The sequence below is a fragment of the Chenopodium album genome, chromosome 23 (assembly GCF_948465745.1).
Source record: "Chenopodium album chromosome 23, dcCheAlbu1.1, whole genome shotgun sequence".
NCBI classification, from domain to species: Eukaryota; Viridiplantae; Streptophyta; class Magnoliopsida; order Caryophyllales; family Amaranthaceae; genus Chenopodium; species Chenopodium album.
Genome location: NC_137856.1, coordinates 18,881,491 through 18,897,491, shown reverse-complemented (window position 1 = coordinate 18,897,491; position 16,001 = coordinate 18,881,491). Strand labels below are relative to the sequence as shown.

The following is a 16,001-nucleotide window of genomic DNA, read 5'->3' as shown; positions in this document are numbered from 1 at the left end:
AGTGAAGAAGAAATTCAAGAAGAACAAGGAATGGGTGAACATCCTAGAATAGCCTTGAAGGAGCTTGGAGTGCCCGGGGCATATAGATTTGAGAGTGGAATTGCTCCACCAATTACCCCGACAAATGACTTCGAAATCCGTCCGGCAATGATCACCTTGATTGAGAGAAGGCAATATAGTGGGTCTAAGAATGAAAGCCCATTGAACCATTTGAAAGAATTTGAAAAATATTGCAACACTATCAAAGTCAATGGGGTCTCTCAAGAATTCATCCGCCTCAAGTTGTTCCCTTTCTCTCTAATAGGAAGATCTTTGGAGTGGCTAGACAAGGAGGTGAAGCCCAACTCCTTGAGAACTTGGGATGATGTTACAAAGGCTTTCTTGTCCCGTTTCTATCCCCAAAAGAAGACGGCGGAGGCAAGAGCCTTGATTCAAGGGTTCAAGCAAAGGCCGAGTGAAAGTCTCTATGAAGCATGGGAGAGATTTAAAGAGTATCAAAGGGAGTGCCCTCATCATGGAATCCCCACATACCAAGTGATCCAAATCTTCTATGGCGGTTTAAGTCCCCAAGGCAAGTCATGCCTTGATGGAGGGGCCGGGGGCCCTATCATGAACAAAACCGAGGAAGAAGTTGTGGACATCATTGAGGATGTGGTGACATATTATAGGGATTGGCAAGATGGGGAGAGAGACTCTTCAAGCAAACAATCTTCATTGTATTCGGTGGACCATCTCAATGCAATCAACAACCTTTCCTCTCAAATGACAAATTTAAGCTAAGTTAGAGAGCACTTCTACCTCTTCTCAAGCTTCTAATCTTCCCTCCCAATTTAAGGGGAGAGGTACTCCTTCTAACTCTCAACCCCCTCCCTCTTCACATAATATGCCTTTGGGTTGCTTGTTTTGTGATGCATGTGGATCGTATGATCATGACTCTAGTGCTTGTCCTAATGAATGTGTTGATGAGTTTGACAATGAATGTGAACATGTCAACTTTGTGTCAAACAACAATGTTCAAAGGTTTGATAATCAAAAAGGCCAATGGAATAGGAATTACCAAAACCAAGGCAATTTTGACAACTATAATCACAATGGTGGTTATAGGAACCAAGGGAATCAAGGTTCTCGTGGTAACAATAACCAAGGTTATAGTAGCCAAAATCAAGGCCAAAATCATGGTAATCAAAATCATAATTATGGTAATCAAAACCAAGGTTATGTGAATCATAACCAAGGTAATGGAAACCATAATCATGGTGGTGGTAACCATAATCAAGGTTATGGTTCAAATCAAAATAGGAGTAATTGGAACAACCAAGGAAGGGGAAATTTTCATAACAATGCTCAAAGAGGACCCCCACCCGGTTTTGCTCCAAAGACTCAAAATGAAAATTCCTATTCACAACCTTCTTCTCCTAAGACAACCTTGGAAGAGTTGATTGATAATCAAACTAAGATCATTAACACCTATATGGCGGTTAGTGATAAGAAATTCAATGAGATGATGACTCACAATAAGATGCTTGAGACTCAAATTACTCAATTAGCAAGCACTATTAAGGATTTTGCTAGTCCTTCATCTTTGCCTTCCCAAGGTGTTGAACCAAAGAAACCCGTGTACTCTATTGCCACTAGTGGTGGACATGATTTTGATGAGGGAGTTTCTTGGTCAAAGGAGGAAAGAGATGAGTGTGGTGCAAAGGAGAATGAAGAGGAAAGGATTGAGTCTAAGGAATTCTATTGTGAGGTTGACAAAAGAGAAGAGTGTGTTGATGAAAGGATGAGTGAGATAGAGAGAATTCCCGATCTTCCATATCCCCAAAAATACTTGAGATTCAAAATGGATGAGCAATTTGGGAAATTCCTTGAAGTTCTAAAGGATGTTCATGATTCTACACCCCCTACCGAACCAATTCCCGACATGCCTAAGTACTCCAAGTTTGTTAAGGAGATCTTAGAAGAGAGAGAGGATTTTGATGAGGGTAGTTCGGTGGATGGAGGGAAATGCTTTAGTGCTCTTATCCATGGTGAACTCCCAAGGAAGATGGAAGATCCGGGGAATTTTTCAATCCCTTGTCAAATTAAGAAAATGCTTTTTGAAAATGCTTTGTGTGACCTTGGTGCTAGTGTAAGAATTATGCCTTTCTCGGTTTTCAAGCGGCTTGATCTTGGTGAGCTTCAACCATCCAAGATAACACTTCAATTGGCCGACCGTTCTATTAAGCTTCCTAAGGGAAGAATTGATGATGTCCCCTTAAGGATTGGAGAGTTTGTTTTTCCGGTGGATTTTGTTGTTCTAGAGATTGAGGAAGATGAACATATTCCAATCATCTTAGGGAGGCCTTTCTTAGCTACCTCGGGAGCTTTAATAGATGTCAAAGGAGGTCAAATTACTTTGAGGTGTGGGAGTTTAGAAGAGAGTTTTAAGTTGAAACCTATGCATGAGTCTTTGTCTTGTGTCCAAGATATTGCATGTGCTAGTCTTTCTCGTTCCATTGATGGTATTTGCATGGTAGATTCTTCCACTAACAATGTTTTTGAGTTTGTTGATGATATTTGTGCAAGTATTGATGTTGTTAGTGAAGAAGAATTTGAGATTCAAAAGCCAAAGGATGAGAAAGATATTGGTTTTCCAAATTGGTTCAAGCTTAATTCTCATGAGGAAGAGAAAGCTTACATGACAAAGGATGTTGAAGTCAAGCCAAAGAAAAAGGCTCGTGACTCAAAGAAGGCAAGAAAAAGGAAGAAGTTGAGAAGTGAAAAAGAAGAGTTTGAAAAGAAGTTTGTGAGAGTTTCGTCAAGCAACAATGAGAAGTTGTCAAAGGTTGAAGAAAAATTTGCTCTATCAACCACCTTGAAGAGGGTGGTGTTCTTTGATCCTCCGTGATTAGGAGGAAGGGTCGAGCTTAGGACCTTAAGCAAGCGCTTCCCGGGAGGCAACCCGGAGTTTCTAACCTTTCTCTTTGATTTTTGAATTTTCTCATTTTTGTTTCTTTTATTACTTTGTCTTTTCTTTTACTTTTCTCCTTATTTGGATTTTTAGGATGTCCGTTTGTGGGATAGGAATTCAACAAGCATGCATGATGGATGGAAGGTGTTCATGGCACAAATCATATTTTGTTCGATTCTAATCGAAATTTGAGGTAAAAGGGTAAGAATTTTTAGAGAGGTGAGATAGGAAATTCATATTTTGAATAATGGAGGAAATTGATACTTAGTGAATTTTTGAGGTGTGCACATGAATTTTCAACTTTGAGGACTTTGAAAATGATTTTAGCTACTGCCTATGTTGTTCCTCATCACCATCATGATTCATGTGCGCACCCAAATAGGCAGTAAGTATCAAATTTTTAAGAAAAAAAGAAGTAAGGAGCACGCACAGGATGTGCGGCCGCACACGAGGCATGTGCGGGCGCACAGCCTGCGTGTGCGGCCGCACATCAGCTCTGTGCGGCCGCACATGAGCTGATCGTGCTCTATTTCTTTTTCTTCCTCTTTCTTTCCCTTCATTCCTTCATTTCCATCTTCAACCTCACGAACATAGCTCTTCAAACCCTCCTCTTGTGCGCACCTCCTACCTCCTCATTCACCATCTAAAATCACTCAAATCCTCACTAAAATTATTCCTTTTTCACTCAAAATCACTCACAAATCTTTCAACACTACAAATTCCTCACAATTAAACCCAAATTTCACTCAGTCTCTCTCCTACTCTTGGTGGCCGAAATTGGGGGTTTTGTGTGGAGTTGAAATTGCTTGCTCAAACTTGGTTTATCTTGCTTCTTTTATGGTATAATCACTAATCCTTGCTTTAATTTTGTCAATTATATCATAAATTTGAATGAATTACAAATTTGTATGAGCATGAATAGTGTAGTATTGATTTTGTGATTTTTGATGCTTGTTCTTGATTTTGGTTGTGAATTAGTGATGTTTGTTGATTGATTTTGCATGACATTGTGTTGTTTGTTGATTTTGTAGCAATTTTCATCAATTTTGGTTGAATTCTTGTGAGTTGAAATTTTGGAAAGTTGGTAGTAAGTGGTGATTTCGGTATTGGCTTTTTGTTTGCTCTTGGATTGATTGAAAGGAATTTTTCTTGGTACATTGGTATTATTGATTGGTTTAGATTTGGTTTGGTTGAAAGAAATTGTGAAATCGGAGTTTGGTGATTTTGGTAGTAAGCGTTGAATTTGGGTGTGGTGCTCTTGGTTCTTTGGTTGGTTACTTGATTGGTTGTTGGTGATCTTCTATACCTCTCACAATGTCTAAATACCTCAAGAAACTAACCAAAAAGCGAAAAACCGATGTTAGCATCGAGGAACCTCCCCGCCCAAGTACCACCTCTAGGCCTAGTACATCTTCTAGGCCTAGTACTTCCAACCCATCTTCCACTCAAACACGACCTCCAACCTCTCTTCCAAAAAAGAAAAATTTCACCGATAAACAAAAAGCCTTTTACCAAAATCTGAAAGATGAAAGAACCCTCAAACAAACCTGCCATTACTTTCAACCCGATATGGTGAAGTTGGGGATCGATAATGATGTGCGGTCATTGCTTTTGAATTTGAGATTAGGGACTTTCATCGCCGATGCCTACCGCACTTACAAGGAGCTTACTTTGGAATTCTTGGCTACCTTGGAGCTTGTACCCATTGGAGGGGTATATAGAGTGCGGTTCCAATTGTTTAACCACATTTTTGACCAATCTTTGGAGCAGTTCAACGCTGCTTTGGACTTTGATCCCCATGGGGATATTATTAACGTTGAATACTTCATCTTCCCGGATTATGATCAAGATTCTTGGTGGGAAGACATCTCCGGTGGTAGTCAGTTCATCGCCAACAAGGCCAAGATCTCGGACGTGTACCAACCTTGTCTTAGGGTTGTACATCGTCTATTGGGCTATGTCTTGTTCCCCAAGCAAGAGATGGGGAAATTGAGTAAATTAGAGCTCAAGGTCCTTTGGCTATCTACTCGCCCGGAATTTGTGGGCCGGTTGAACTTGGGCTACATCTTTGCCCAATATTTCTTGGAACTTCGCAAAAGGAGGACGGGAGAGATCCCTTGTGGGGGTATGGTAACTAGGCTTGTAACTCACCTTCGCCTCAATGATTATCTCCCATTTTGTAAGGAGATCGGGGATGCGGCTTCAATCTATCTTGATATGCAACAATTGGGCCAAATCCAATTTATCTCCAAGGGTTTTAGTGAAGGGAGATATGAGTGGCTAAGGGGCAACGAGCATTGGTGCTTCTTGCCTAACCCTAGCTTGACTTCTTTGGCTAGGATTGCCAACAATGTTTGGCATGTTCCCAAGTCTTTCCGGCATCCCAACTTTGATTGCGAGGAGGATGAAGAAGAAGAAGATAAGGAAGAACAACAAAATCAACAACAACAACATTTTTCTCCACAACAACAAGCTTCTCATGAGCAAGAGCAAGAGCAAGGGCAACATGCTTTTGCCAATGATGATTTGAGAGCTCTTAGTGAGCAAATGAGTGGATTAAAAATCCACATTGATGGCATGTATGATCAAGACTTTGGGGCACTTTATGACCAAATAAGAGGTATTCAAGAAGTGTAACAAGGTATGTTTTCGCAACAACAACAACTCTATGATATGGAAGTTAACCGTGGGAACATCACTCCCCCGGTTAACTATCCGTATTTCCCGCCCCAATAAGGTCCTCTACCTTCGTTTGGGCATCCTTATTAGTCGGGGCCTCCTAACCCCGACACCGAGCGTCACTATTACCCGGATGAGCATGGAAACTATGATTATAAGGCTCCGGGTGGTAGTGACTATAGGGGGGATCCTAACTACCCCCATGTCCATCCCAACCACCCTTTTGAACTCACTTTGCTCGATAACTTCACCCCTCTTGCTCCTTGGCAACAAGATCTTTTCAAGGGGCATTATGGGTGGCCCGATGGGTACACCGGAGGATGGGAGCCTTACCCTCATCCCTTCGATGACCCCGAGCGCAACAGAGACCCCGATGGGGCCGGGCCTAGTGGGAGTTGTGGTGGTGATGGTAGTAGTTATTAGTTCCCTTTTAGCTTTTCATGCTTTTTACCTCCATCCCTTATATTTTTGATACTTGCTTTGTTTTGTTTGGGATGTTGAGATGTATTTTCTATCTAGCTTGGGGGAACTAGTAACTTTCTCAGTGACTATGTTGTTGTTGTGTACATATCTTAGTTGCTTGCATGTTTATTTTCTTTCCTCTTTTTGGTTTCCTCATTTTCTTGATCTCTAGGCTACTTTCCTTGTAGCTAGCTTGTTTGCCCTATTCGCTTGGATGTTTGTTGTTTATGGAGATGTTTTGCTTGGCATGTTGTTGTTGATGATCCCTTAAATCCAAATCCCTCAATCCAAATCCCTTAAATCCAAATCTTGTAGCTTAGAGTAGTTCTTTAGTTAGTCTAGATTTTATTTCTTTTATTTTTTATTTTCTTTGGTTAGTTTAGCTTTTCTTCCCTTTAGTTGTATATATTACTTGCTTTGTTTATTTTCTTTTATTTGTTGTTTTCTTTTATTTGTTTTGAAGTTACTAACCATTTTCTTTGTTCATAGTTTCTTTTATTTCTTTTTCTCACTTGGTTCCTTGAAGAGCTTATGGATATGGAATGCTACGAGGTGGTTTCTTATTGCTTCGTTTATTTTTGCTATGCTTGGAATCCCGGTGAGACCTTTCTTATTTTTCTCTTTATTTTCCTTGGTTGCATAGCATAGGATTAGTTTAGGAGAAGTTGAATGGTTCGAGGATGAATGCTTGTTAACACGTAATGTGTTTGGGATCGGTGACTTTGTTGTCTATCGATCACTTGTTTGTCGATTGGGATTTTTATGTGTTTAACATGCTTTCTAGGCCTTTGCATGTTTTTCTCCTATGTTTTCCTTTCATATGTCTCCATTTCTTTTCTTTAACTCTCTTTTATTTTACCTTTTTCTCTTATTTTCTTTTATCTTTCTTTTTATTTTTGATGTGATTTTGAGGCATTGTTTTTCATTTCTTTTCTTTTGAGATGAACCTTGTACATTGGACTTGTCTTTTGCATGACTTTCTTCCTAGGTTGTAAAGGTATGCACGGTTTGAGATTATGTTCGGTTGACTCTAGGATAGTGTATGCTAGGGTAGTTGGTTTGAACTAGGAGGATCATGAAGCCGGATTCTACTTGTTTGTGGTATGTTGGTAGTTGCTTGCTATAGTTGATTTGACACCATTGGTGAGTTTTTGCCACATCCTTTTGAGGTTACTTGTTTTTCTAGCCATCAACATTCCTTGTATGAGTGGCGTGGATCCTTGACTATGCAAACCTAATCTAATAAACCTAATCTAGGAAGGACAAAGGCACATTTTTCGGGGTGGTATTTTTCATTTTTACTATATTTTGTTATTTTCTTTTATTTTGGGTTTACATTTGCCTTCTTGCAACCATTTGAGCCTTATCCCTTTTTTTCAAGCCACATCTTTATCTATTTGACCTTTTGTTTCATTTTCTACCTTTCCTGATTTTTTGTGAAGCAATATGATCATTTGAGATGAAGCTTGTGGTGGTTAATTTGGAAATTTGGTTTTTATGAAGCAAAATTGTGTTATGATTTCTTTGTGAATAATGGCAAATGAGTATGAGTAAAATCTGTCCTATATTATAAAAGGCATGGACAAATAAGTGCAAAAGTTGTAAAAGCCGTCCAAAGTTAAAAAAGGCAAGGACTTTGCAATTACAATATAAAAAACAAAAAAAGTGAAAAGTGAAAAATTCAAAAATATTTTGATGTATTCTTCTCTCCTACTAAGCATTGAGGACAATGCTCCATTTTAGCTTGGGGGAGAAGCGTGTACGCTTTTTGTATATATTTTTTTGAGTATAGCTTAAAGTAAGCTTGGGGGTGTTGTTTTTGTTTGGTAATTTCTTGATTGTGGTGTTAAGGATTGATCACCCTTTTGCTTCACTTTTTAGGAATATCACCAAATTTTTAAATTTTAGCCTACCTTCACCCTTTATGCCATACGTTACAACCTTGGGGAAAGACCTTTCGACCTAGATAGTTGAGTCACTATTCGGGGGAGGGCATCATGGGTCATTGCCTAAGGAAAGGGAATGCATAGTCAAGATGTCGAGTAGCCTAAAAATATTTCTTTTCCGGTTCCTTCGAGGAATCATTGGGACACTCACTAAAGGGAGATTTGAGACTAGTGGGAAGAACGCGGTAAGATTGTTTGGGATGAAAGTGAATTGTGATAACTAGTTCGTATGCCTAGCATACCCTATGTTTCAATACAAGTTTGCATTACCTAGTTTAGACCTAGTTTAGACCTAGTTCTACCTCAAACCCCTTCTTGATTTAATACAAGTTTGCATTACCTAGTTTAGACCTAGTTCTACCTCAAACCCCTTCTTGATTCCGAAATAGCTTGATTTAGACTTCGTGCACTTGATATCCATTCCCTTGGGTTCGACCTTGACTTGCCACTACGCTATATAGGGGTTAGTTAAGCTATAAATATTGTTTGATCGGGTGGGGTGGTAGCCCAACGACCTACCATTCTCCGCCACATCAATAATTGAGTCAAATGAAAGTCAAACACATTAATATAAAGCTTTTTGACTCAAATGATAGTCAAATGCATTCAACAAAGATAATTGGGTCAAATGAATGTCAAATTCATTCAAACAAAGCTTTTTGTATCAAATGAAAGTCAAATGCATTCTACAAAGCTAATTGAGTCAAATGAAAGTCAAACATATTCAAATAAAGCTTTTTGAATCAAATGAAAATTAAATGCATTTAATAAAGATAATTGAGTCAAATGAAAGTCAAACACATTCAAACAAAGCTTTTTGAATCAAATGAAATTCAAATGTATTCAACAAAGCTTTTTGACTCAAATAAAAGTCAATCAGATTCAAACAAAGCTTTATGAATCAAATGAAAGTCAAATGCATTCAATAAAGATAATTGAGTCAAATGAATGTCAAACATATTCAAACAAAGCTTTTTGAATCGAATGAAAGGCAATTGCATTCAACAAAGCTTTTTGACTCAAATGAAAGTCAAACTCAAAGCTTTTTAATCAAATTAAAGTCAAATGCATTCAATAAAGATAATTAAGTCAAATGAAAGTCAAATACATTCAAACAAAGCTTTTTGAATCGAATGAAATTCAAATGCATTCAACACAGATGATTCAGTCAAATAAAAGTCAAACACATTCAAACAATGCTTTTTGAATCAAATGAATGTCAAATGCATTCAACAAATCTAATTGAGTGACGCGGGGAAAACTAGGTCGTTGGGCTAATCATCCCTAAGCCAAACAAAATTTATAAACACTCAACAAACCTAAATACAAGTATAGAGGTAATTCAAGGGTCGAACCCAAAGGAACGGTAATGCCTAAGTGCTTCAAATTATATGCCTAAGCTAGGTCGAAGACAAGAGATAAAATGTGACTCTAACAACTACTAAAACGAAGAAACCAAACAAATATAAGAGCTAGGGATTAGGATTCACTTATAATAGCAATGAACAATGCAAATTGGAGTGGAAAGTCGACTAAGTCAAGCAATGTGAGGGAAAATCAATCATGCAACCAAAAGAGCATGTCAAGCTATTCTCCTAGAGGTCTAACTAGCGTCAACTACGATAAACTCTAGCTAGGAAACATCACAAGACTCCTCAATTGTGTAAATGCAAGCCACAAATCAATGGTCCGTATCAATGTGAACTCACAATGCAATCTAGTGTGAATAACAAGGGTGATCAAGCCTAAATCAAACACGCACATGTACATAATCAATTAACCAATTTAATCACATCATCAACTCCATCAAAATCCCCAATCTACATCAATCCATTACATAATACAAGCTTCACCAAATCCCTAACCAAACAACTACTCTAGTAACATCATCAATTCAACAAACAACTAAAGAAATCAACAATCTACAATCAAAGAATCAACAATTAAATAAGAACAATTACTCTAATCAAACATCAATCATCAAATCATCAAAACTCAATCAAAATCAACAATCTAAACATGAATACTAAACAAAACAATAAATGAGATAGAGTTTATAAGTGCTCATTGATAATAGAGTAGATCTCCAATACAATTGTCACCATTGGATCTTCAATCTCTCAATCACCATTGAAATTCTTCACTTTCTCTCTCTAAAATCTACTCCTAAAACTAACCCCTAAATCTAGAGAGAGAAGCTCTCAACTAAGCTAAGAATATGATCTAATTCTCTTGTGAAAACTTCTTACAAAAATTGGGTTCAAATAGGTATAAGAAGAGAGAGAAAATCGCCGAAATCCGATCGGAAAAGACCCACGTTGGTGCGGCCACACAACAGGGGGTGTGCGCCCGCACCACCATGATGTGCGCCCGCACATTCTGCGCGTGCGGCCGCACTCAGCTGGGTTTCTTCGAATCTTCAACTCTTCAAGCTCAAGGGGTGCACACATGATTTATGATGGTGATGAAGGACAAGGTAGGCAGTAGCTAAGGCTTAATATTGAGGGCACACACTTCCTTTGAAGGGAGCACAAAAGAAGAGCCAAGACTTGGAACTTCAACTTCTTTGCATCTTGAGCTTCCCAAACTCCATGAACTTGATCCAAAAGCTTCTTCCACCATAGTGGATCACCAAAATCAAGACCCGAACCTCTTCCAATACCTACAACCACGAAAATAGAGCAAATAAAGAAGAAAAGGCTAGAAAACCAACGAAATGCACAAAAGCTACAAAATAAGAGAAGAAAGGTAAAACTAAGCAACAAAGCATAAAACTAAGCACTTATTAAGCATGAAAGCTATGAAAAGAGAATAGAAATGACCTAAGTGCTCGTCCAATGTGTGCCATTTATGACACACATCATTGAGTTAAATGAAAGTCAAACAGATTCAAACAAAGCTTTTTGAATCAAATGAAAGTTAAATGCATTCAATAAAGCTAATTGAGTCAAATAAAAGTCAAACACATTCAGACAAAGCTATTTGAATTAAATGAAAGTGTATTACAATTAACAAAGCTTATTTTGTCAAATGAAAGTCTAACACATTCATACAAAGCTAACTGAGTAATTTAAAATGAAAGTCAAATGCATTCGGCGAAGCTAATTGAATCAAATTAAAGTCAAAGATATTAAAACAAAGATTTTTGAATCAAACGAAAGTCAAATGCATTCAACAGAGCTAATTGAGTCAAATGAAAGTCAAACACATTCAAACAAAGCTTTAGGAATCAAATGAAAGTAAAATGCATTTAACAAAGCTTATAGGGTCAAATGAAAGTCAAACACATTCAAACAATGCTTTTCAAATCTAATAAAAGTCAAATGCATTTAATAAAGATAATTGAGTCAAATGAAAGTCAAACACATTCATACAAAGCTTTTTAATTCAAATGATAGTCAAATGCATTTAACAAAGTTTTTTTTTACTTAAATGAAGGTCAAACACATTCAAACAAAGCTTTTTAAATCAAATGAATCTCAAATGCATTCAATAAACATAGTTGAGTCAAATGAAATCCAAACACATTATACAAAGATTTTTGAATCAAATGAAAGTCAAATCCATTCGACAAAGCTAATTGAGTCAAATGAAAGTCAAACACATTCAAACAAAGCTTTTTGAATCAAATGAAAGTCAAATGCATTTAACAAAGATAATTGAGTCAAATGAAAGTCAAACACATTCAAACAAAGCTTTTTGAATCAAATGAAAGTCAAATGCATTCAACAAAGCTTTTTGACTAAAATAAAAGTCATGCTCATTCAAACAAAGCTTTTTGAATGAAATGAAAATCAAATGCATTCAACAAAGCTAATTAAGTCAAATAAAAGTGAAACACATACAAACAAAGCTTTTTGAATCAAATGAAAAACAAATGCATTCAATAAAGATAATTAAGTCAAATGAAAGTCAAATACATTCAAACAAAGCTTTTTGAATCAAATGAAATTCAAATGCATTCAACAAAGATGATTCAGTCAAATAAAAGTCAAACACATTCAAACAATGATTTTTGAATCAAATGAAAGTCAAATGCATTCAACAAATCTAATTGAGTTAAATGAAAGTCAAACACATTCAAACAAAGCTTTTTCAATCAAATGAAAGTTAAATGCATTCAATAAAGCTAATTGAGTCAAATAAAAGTCAAACACGTTCAGACAAAGCTATTTGAATTAAATGAAAGTGTATTACAATTAACAAAGCTTATTTTATCAAATGAAAGTCTAACGCATTCATACAAAGCTAACTGAGTAATTTAAAATGAAAGTCAAATGCATTCTGCGAAGATAATTGAATCAAATTAAAGTCAAAGATATTAAAACAAAGATTTTTGAATCAAACGAAAGTCAAATGCATTCAACAAAGCTAATTGAGTCAAATGAAAGTCAAACACATTCAAACAAAGCTTTTGGAATCAAATGAAAGTAAAATGCATTTAACAAATCTTATAGAGTCAAATGAAAGTCAAACACTTTCAAACAATGCTTTTCAAATCTAATAAAAGTCAAATGCAATTAACAAAGATAATCACTACAAGAAAACAAGCAAATAACGACGGAATAAATCCGTCGGAAACACCCCGGTTTCCGTCGGAAAACCTGTTTCCAACGGAATTTCCGTCGGAACTGGTTGTCGCAATACCCTTTGTCGGAAAAAGAGCTTTTTCCGACGGAATTTCCGTCGGAAACACTATTCCGACGGAATTCAGTTCGTCAAAACCGATTTCCAGGCCCGATACAGTCCGTCGCAAGTTTCCGACGCACTTTAATCTGCCGGTAAGTTGCGACGGAAATTCCGTCGGAAAATCATTTTAAAAAAACAAAAAAAAAAACCTCCCACCACCCCCACCACCACCCCACACCACCAGACCCCATTGCACACCGAAACACCACCACCGACACCTACACGGCTACACCAGCCCCCACACCACACCCTAGACCACCGACACCCACATGCACACCAGACCCCAGACCACCTTCAAATACCACCACCGACACCCACACCAGCCCCTATTCCACCTTCAAACACCACCACCGACACCACCACACTCACACCAGCCCCTTCACACCTTCAAACACCACCACCACGCCAAAAATGAACCCCAAAAACACAACTTAGCGAAAAAACCGAAAAAACCCCAATAATCGAAAATCAACCCAAAAAAACGAAAATTGAGACAATAAAATCGAATAAATACCATACAAATAATTCAAAACCACTATATCTACAAATTAAACAAGAATTTCATAAAGAAAATTCCAAAAAACGATAATTAAACCACAAAAATTAAAGGAAATTATAATTATACAATTATCTAATAAAATTTGTAAATAATTAACATTACAATTACTTAAAAACTAAACTAGATCTACAATCTAACCCAAATTAAAATAGATCTTGTGTGCTCGTCGTTCTTCTTGTGGTCTTGTTGTTGTGGTCGCTGGTGTTGTTGCAATCGGAGTTATTGTTGCACGGTGGTTGTGGTGGTGTTGTTGGTGGTGATGGCAGTGATGTTGGTTGTGAAGAAAGAGAATGGAAGTGAAGTTATGGTGTTGAAGGAGAAAGAGGGCGGATGGAGGAGAGCGAAAGAGGATGGAAAGGAGGAGAGAAGGGGCGGATGGAGGAGAGAGAAAGAGAACGGATCGAAAGGAGGAGGGATGAGGAGAGAGAAAGAGAAAGAGAAAGAGAAATGAGGGAAAAAGAAAAGGGGCTAATAGAAGGAATTTTAGGGTTGGGAGGTAATATATATATATATTTTTTTTTATTTTAATTACAAGTTCCGACGGATTTTTCCGTCGAAAATTTCCGACGGAAAATTTTTCCGTCGGAAATGACCTATTGCGACGGAATATTCCGTCGGAACTTCCAATTATTCCGACGAATTTATTTTCCGTCGGAAATTTCCGACGGATTTCCGACGGAATTTTTAAATTCGTCGGAATTATCCGACGGAAAATAAATCCGTCGGAAATATGGATTTTTCCGACGGATTTTAAGGTCCGTCGGAACCATTCCATCGTTATTTGACCTGATTCTTGTAGTGAATTGAGTCAAATGAAAGTCAAACACAGTCATACAAAGCTTTATAATTCAAATGAAAGTCAAATACATTTAAACAAAGTTTTTTTTACTTAAATGAAGGTTAAACACATTCAAACAAAGCTTTTAAAATCAAATGAATCTCAAATGCATTCAATAAACATAATTGAGTCAAATGAAATTCAAACACATCATACAAAGATTTTTGAATCAAATGAAAGTCAAATCCATTCGACAAAGCTAATTGAGTCAAATGAAAGTCAAACACATTCAAACAAAGCTTTTTGAATCAAATGAAAGTCAAATGCATTCAACAAAGATAATTGAGTCAAATGAAAGTCAAACACATTCAAACAAAGCTTTTTGAATCAATTGAAAGTCAAATGCATTCAACATAGATAATAGAGTCAAATGAAAATCAAACACATTCATACAAAGCTTTTTGAATCAAATGAAAGTCAAATGCATTCAACAAAGCTTTTTGACTCAAATAAAAGTCATGCACATTCAAACAAAGCTTTTTGAATGAAATGAAAGTCAAATGCATTCAACAAAGCTAATTAAGTCAAATAAAAGTGAAAAACATACAAACAAAGCTATTTGAATCAAATGAAAAACAAATGCATTCAATAAAGCTAATTGAGTCAAATGAAAGTCAAAAACATTCACACAAAGTTTTTGAATCAAATGAAAGTCAAATGTATTCAACAAAGACAATTGAGTCAAATGAAAGTTAAACACATTCATACAAAGCTTTTTGAATCAAATGAAAGTTAAATGCATTCAATAAAGAAAATTGTGTCAAATGAAAGTCAAACACATTCATACGAAGTTTTTTATATCAAATGAATGTCAAACACATTCTACAAAGCTAATTGAGTCAAATTGAAGTCAAACATATTTAAACAAAGCTTTTTGAATCAAATGAAAGTCAAATGCATTCAACAAAGCTATTTAAGTCAAATGAAAGTCAAATACATTCCAACAAAGCTTTTTGAATCAAATGAAAGTCAAATGCATTCAACAGAGCTAATTGAGTCAAATGAAAGTCAAACACATTCAAACAAAGGTTTTTGAATCAAATGAAAGTAAAATTCATTGAACAAAGCTAATTGAGTCAAATGAAAGTCAAACACACTTAAACAACGCTTTTTGAATATAATAAAACTCAAATGCATTCATTAAAGGTAATTGAGTTAAATGAAAGTCAAACATATTCATACAAAGCTTTTTAAATTAAATGAAAGTGAAATGCAATTAAGAAAGCTAATTGAGTCAATTGAAAGTAAAACACATTCAAACAATGCTTTTTAAATCAAATGAAAGTAAAATTCATTCAACAATGATAATTGAGTCGTATGACAGTAAAAAAAGCTGTTAAAAACAGATGAAAGTCAAATGCATTCAATAAGGCTTTTGATTCAAATAAAAGTCAAACACAATCAAACCAAGGTTTTAGAATCAAATGAAAGGCAAATGTATTCAATATATAATTGATTCAAATGAAAGTCAAACACTTTCATACAAAGTTTTTTGAACCAAATGAAAGTCAAATCCATTCAACAAAGACAATTGAGTTAAACGAAAGTCAAACACATTCGAACAAATCTTTTTGAATCAAATGAAAGTCAAATGCATTCAACAAAGCTTATTAAGTCAAATGAAAGTCAAACACATTCAAACAAAGCTATTTGAATGAAATGAAAGTAAAATGCATTCAACAAAGCTAATTGAGTCAAATGAAAATCAAACACATTCAAACAATGCTTTTGGAATCAACTGAAAGTCAAATGCATTCAACAAAGATATTGAGTCAAATGAAAGTCAAACAAATTCATACAAAGCTTTTTGAATCAAATGAATGTCAAACACATTCAAACAAAGCTTTTTGAACCAAATAAAAATCAAGCGCATTCAAC

At 36.2% G+C, this 16,001-nt stretch overlaps 1 non-coding gene across 1 annotated transcript; it reads right to left on the bottom strand.

The window, feature by feature from the left end:
* Positions 1-415: 415 nt before the first annotated feature.
* Positions 416-521, bottom strand: LOC145609766 (small nucleolar RNA R71). Its single transcript, XR_014106067.1, has one exon. It is a non-coding gene; the product is annotated as a small nucleolar RNA R71 (small nucleolar RNA).
* Positions 522-16,001: the final 15,480 nt, after the last annotated feature.